At 34.0% G+C, this 6325-nt stretch overlaps 1 pseudogene; it reads left to right on the top strand.

Moving 5' to 3' along the window:
* The first annotated feature begins 400 nt into the window (after positions 1–400).
* Positions 401–519, top strand: LOC120616733 (uncharacterized; annotated as a pseudogene).
* Positions 520–6325: the final 5806 nt, after the last annotated feature.

Genomic DNA, 6325 nt, shown 5'->3' with positions numbered 1-6325 from the left:
TTTCAGATAATCACATCGAGTTTCTCAACTGTGATAACTGTATTTGGTTATGTGGGAGAATGTCCTTAATTCTTAGGATATACATGAGTGAAATGTTATCATGTCTGCAACTCTCAAATGGTTCAGCACCCATGTGAATATATATTTAGTATTACAGATGTGTGTGTGTGTGTGTGTGTGTGTGTGTGTGTGTGTGTGTGTGTGTGTGAGGAGGAGTCACAGACAAGAGGTGGAGGAAGAATAGCAGCAATAGCAATCACAGTAAAAATGTTAACAACCAGTATATCTAGGTGAGGGGTATATAGGAGTATATTACATTTTTGTTATAGATCTGAATTTTTTAAAAATAAAAGATGGGAGGAAAAGAGTGATACAGTTTAGGTATTAGAGCACCATGGGGGTCTACGATCATGCCACCCTGAACAAACCAGATCCCATCTGATCTCAGAAGCTAAGCAGGGTCAGGCCTAGTTAGTACTTGGATGGGAGACCACCTACGAAAACCAGGTGCTGTAGCGTAAAAAAATAAAAAATAAGGGATTGTAAACTGACAAGGTCCTTGCAATCTGTGAAGTCAACCAAGGGTTGCCTCACCTAAAAAAGTAAATAAATAAATAAACAAACAATAAAACAGAGCATCATGGGTGCTTTCCAGCATTTTTCAACTTTGGAATTTACTATCAAACTGTCTCTTCTCTAGGACTTAAGGTATTTCTCCCATTCTTAATGCGTGATCCTTATACCTCCAAATTCACACTGATCATCCAATACTCCTCAACTTCTCCTATGTCACTATTTATTACACTTGAGGAAGTGTAATGCCATTCTTGGATAGGAAGGAACACCAACAAGCCAAGCTTCAGTTTCCCTAAAGTAAATGGATGTCCCAAATTTATTTTATAATTATTTATTAAGTGTACTTATTAACTTAATACAAAACATTAATCAAAATAGTGTGATAGTGCACAGAAATGAACATATCAGAAAACAGAAGCCAGAAATTAACCCAGGGATACGTGAGATTTTAATAGTTAACAAATTCATTTCAATAAGTAAGTTTTATTTAATAATAACAATTAAAAGCTAAGTACTTCTCTACTGAATTTCTTTAATATTTAGATTACACAGCTTTTTCATGTGTTATTTAGACATTTTTTCCTCCTTTTGTTCATTTTTCTATTAAAGTGACAGTTTTTGATTATGTAATAACTATGCTTTGTCACATATCTTAAATGAGGAGAATAAAGTTAAGGTTAAATCTTATATTAAACTTGCATCTTAATTCTACTGACCACCTCACTTTTTCAAGTCTTCTGCCTCCTCCAGTCCCACTCCCAAACTCTACTAGCAGGCCATGCCTAAACTCTGCCCAATCCCTTCTTCATAGTAAGATACAAAACTCAATGCATTGCTGAAATGTGTCAAAATTCTCTTCAAACCCTTTGATTTATTTGTCTGCTTTCTTTCCATTCACCTTGATTTGCATCTGCTCTGCCTCTCTGGAGTTTTATTTCTGTGGGATAACTATAATTAACCTAAAAAAATAGTTTTAAATTTCCATTCTACAGACATTGTGCTATCTATATCTTTATTTCTCAGTTATCTAGTATCCAAAGAGATCACAGGTGAATTTTACTACGGACAACATGGGGTTAGGGTACTAAAGGAAGGTGAGGGCTGGCTGGCTTTGATAGACATCCTCTGTCGCCCACTGCAATTATTTTAAGTCTCATCCACCCATGAGTAGTAGCTACATCTAAGTGAAACTGCATTTTATAAAGGAATTGGACAAATTAGAAAGAGGTCACTTCTCAGCCATTTATATTTCTCTGAAGATCCTTAGGACTTCTTGGGTGGGGAGGGAAGGAAGGAAATGAGAACAAGGTTAAGAACAACAATCTCAGACAAACATCAGAAATAATTAGAGCATGTGGTACATGTGTGATAACTGTCTGCTGGATGAATATTTGAGGGGAAAAAAGAGAGGTCCTCACTCATTTGTCCATAACCAATATTAAAGAGGCTACAGTATTAATTCTCAAGATGACCCAATACACAGTTCCTCAAATCACAGATGATTCACGTGGTTTAGTTATAAACAAGAACTATTTGATAACCAGGTGTAGAGTGGTAACCTAGCTAATAAAAATTCTTAAACATAAAATGTCTAGTAACCGAAAACCAATAGAGGCAACTACCTTTTAATTAACTTCTTAAAAACCGTAACAAAGTAATGTAAGTTCCAAACTTCGACTGAACTATAAACAGTCGAGGCACTGTAATTTAGTAAATGGGACAATTAAGGATACCTGATTTTTAGTTTTGGTTATATAATACACTAGACATATAATTTAAGTAACTTCCCTGAACCTCAGTTTTACCTCTTATAAACTGTCCATACTAATCTGATGATAAAGATGAGAGAAATATGAGTATTTGACATTATACAAGAATAAAGGGTAAAATAAAAAAGGAGGGGTGACTGCAGATGGGCACAAGTCTTTTTGGGGTGATAGAAATGTTCTATGATTGCACTGTGGTGACAGCTGCATACTCTAGAAACAGATTAAAAATCATTGATTCATAAACTTAAAAACAAGTGAATTTTATGGAATGCAAATGATACCTGAAGGAATATTATCAGATTGAAAAGGATCCTTGATTACTATCATTTGTTAACTCTTCCTCTTTCTTAAGACCTGACCTTATTAATGGGATTCAGACCAGTACATTCCCTTAAATAATTCAGGCTCCCAACCTTCTGCTTAAACCACCTGTTTCCCTACCAGGAACAAACTGAATCTCACATCATTTAAATAACCTAGTGTTATTCATAAGATAAAGGATGTGAATGGAACAATTACCATAGTCTCTCAGAATTTGATACATTGAACTTGAACACTATAATAAACTAAATAGACCTAACAAATAAGTATAGAATACTCCACTCATCAACAGCAGAATACACATTCTTCTCAAGAACACATGGAACATTCTCCAGGATAGATTATAAAACAAGTCAAATAAATTAAAAGTATTGAAATAATACAAAGTATATTCTTAGATCACGATGGGATGAAATTAGAAATCAAGAACAGAAGGAAAGTTGAGAAACTCACATTTACGTTGAAATTAATATACTCCTAAATAACCAACTGGTCAAACAAGAATCGTAAGGGAAATGAAGAACTCCTTTGAGATAATGAAAATAAAACCCTGTACCTAATCTTATCAGATGCAGCTAAAGTAGTGTTTAAAGGGCAATTTATAACTATGGCCACTGTTATTAAATGAGAAAGATCTGAAATAATAAAGATTAAAGGAGAAAAAAATAAAAGAGAATAGAAAAGTAAAGAAAATGAACAAAACCAAAAATTGGTTCTCTGAAAGATCAAGAAAATTGACAAATCTTTAGTTGCAATAATCAAGGGAAAAAGAGAATGCAAATTACTAAAACCAGGAATGAAGATGGAGACAAAACTACCAACCGTACAGGATGAAAATGGTTATAATGGAATACCATGAAAAATTGTATACCAACAACTAAGGTAATCTAGGTGAAATGGACAAAATTTCTAAAAAACACAAAATTATCTAATTTTGTAATTTAAACATTTTTTAATTTTAAAAACAGTTAAAGAGTAAAATGTGACCTTTAACTTGCTTCTTTCAAGTGATGTTCAGAACCTGTTAACTCTTTTTTTAATTAGTGTCTTAGAACAACTATTCAACTGAAAAATGGAGACCTTCAACTGTCAGATTATTAAATGATTTAAACTCCAAAAGTCAAAATGAGATTGAGCTAAGATTTCAATTCTTTTAGAATCCAGTTTATTATAGCTGCTATTAAACTGTAACATTATCACGATATAAATCAAAAGCCTTAGAGCACAGAAACCCCTCTTGGCCTCATTTGGCAGGATTTCTTCTCTCTGTCCATGACAGAATCTGAAGAAGTCACTTCCTACAAGGCAGGGAAACAAAAAGTGTACACATGGAGATCAAAATCAACAATAACAAAACATCAGGTCCCAATGCAGTATTTTGCACAGAAGGACCTTTGCCCCAAAGTTAGTCATGAGACTTCTACAGTACTTTAGGTTGGAAGCAAAGATAATTCCATATCATTTTTGCTTTTTTCATATGTTTGTATTATCTCAATTACTCATAATCATATTTCATAAATCACTTCCAATTAGGCCCTCAAAGTTTCCCAGAAACTATCTTTCTCTGATGAATGCTCTTTCCTATTCCTATTTCATGGAGTCTGACCCTCCCTCATAACTTTCATTCCACAAATGACCCCGTCTTACCAAACAAAGATTAAAAATCAGAGAAATCCTCTCATCAACCAATCATCAACTTTCAAACTACCAGCATCTGCATCTACTCTCTTCTTTCCCATGGTTAAAAAAGTATCTCCTTCTATCAAAGAACAATTATGCCTATTTTGCCCTCTTTTTCTAAACCTTTATCAGTTACTGACTTCTCTAGAGCAACTTCAACTTCTACCTCTCTAATGAATCCTTTCCATCAGCATTCAAGCATATTCTTTAAAAAGAGTCTTCCTTGATCCTTTATTTCTCTCCAGCTACCACTCTATCTCCTCTCTATTCTTGTTCATGGCCGAGCTCCTCATCATGGCCAAGCTTCTCAAAAGGACTCTTGATGACTGTCTACTTCTGCAACCATTCATTTCACAAAAAGTTGCCCGAAAAGGTGTAAGGAGCAATAGAGTGAACAACACCTGAGTTACCCACAAATCACCTTAGAAAACATAGCAATGCCAATGTAGTGGAAGGCTCCTGTGTGCCTTTCCTCGATCACATCTCCTGAGCTTCCTCCCCCTACAAGAGGTAGCCACTATTCTGATTTGGGTGTTAATCAGTCTCATAAATTTCTTATATACTTTTACTATATAAGTACATATCCCTAAATAAGATACTGAATTTTCGCATATTTTTCAACTTTCAAAAACAGTATACTCTAAAGACTCTGAGCCTTTACAATTTTTTTTTTAAATTTTTTCATATTTTATGCCTACAGCACCTGGTCTTCCTAGGTGCTATCCTGTCCAAGTACTAACCAGGCCCAACCCTGCTTCTATCATCGAATTCATTTTATATCTCACTATCATTCCATTCCAGTTCCCACAAGGGGCCTTTTTGGGGCTTCTTCAACTTGTGGTGCTGTTTCCTGCTTCAGAAAATTCATGTAGACAATTCCCTTTTCCTTCAGAGTACTTGATCCCAGTTAAGTATATGCTTGTTTTGATGTTCATTAATATTTCCTCTACCACTAGAAAATTGGGGAATGTGTTTGTTTTGTTCAGCACTTCATACCTATAACATAACCAAGTGGACAATCACTTGAATGAGTAAACTAATGAACTTTATAGCCTGGTTAGAAAGGAAAGGTTACCTCATTTACTAGGAAATGATACCCAGAGATCATTATGTTCTTTACCCAATATCACAAAACCCTAATATTTCAAAATTAAAATAACTAGTACTTCATATTACCCTAAAATCAGACATCATTCTGCAACAAGATTTAACTTAGCACTCTTAACATCTGCATTTACTTATTTCAGGTAAACCAGAACTGAAACATATTTCTTTATGTATATGTTTAAAAGATAAGAGTTGTCAAGCTATACAACTCTTATCTTTTAACTATAACTCTATTCGCTCCTCCATGAAGCTTTTTCTGATAAAACAAAACTTTATTTCCTCATCTTAGAGGCCAAATAGTATCACAAGCGATGCTTATTATGTAATTAAGCAAATATTCAATTGTTTGATAACTAATTTGAAACAGTATTTGCCAGACTTGTTACCAATAAACTGATTTGTTCTTTTAAAAATACTAGACAATTTAAAACCTAAATTCAAGAGAAGAAATGTTTATTACGTACACAAGTATGCTCACACTTAAGGGTGAATCTAAGAATATGGTGAGTATTTATATTACATGTAACCAACTCTTTCCCTTCAGACATTTCTCTCAGTAATAGTAAGCGCTCCTCCCTCTTCCCCCACCTGTTGTCCTGTAGTTACATACCATTTAGCTGTTTCAGAACCAAAACCAAATCAAATTCTACTTCTTTCATTAACATGTGAGAAAAGTGCAAACCAAATTTTACCAGCTTAAACTTATCTCAAAAATTGTTGCTATCAAACTCTAAACACATTCGGACAAATAAATCAGACTGAGAAGTCTATTCTCATCTTCAAAGATGAATAAATGAGCAGAGAGAATGATTAAGTCAAAATTTACAGTTTCTTTTATAAAGAATAAAACAATCTTTTGACTCAGTTTCTTA

The sequence above is a fragment of the Pteropus medius genome, unplaced genomic scaffold, assembly GCF_902729225.1.
Source record: "Pteropus medius unplaced genomic scaffold, Ma_sr-lr_union100, whole genome shotgun sequence".
Classification (NCBI taxonomy): Eukaryota; Metazoa; Chordata; class Mammalia; order Chiroptera; family Pteropodidae; genus Pteropus; species Pteropus medius.
This window is presented reverse-complemented; position numbering and strand designations above follow the sequence as displayed.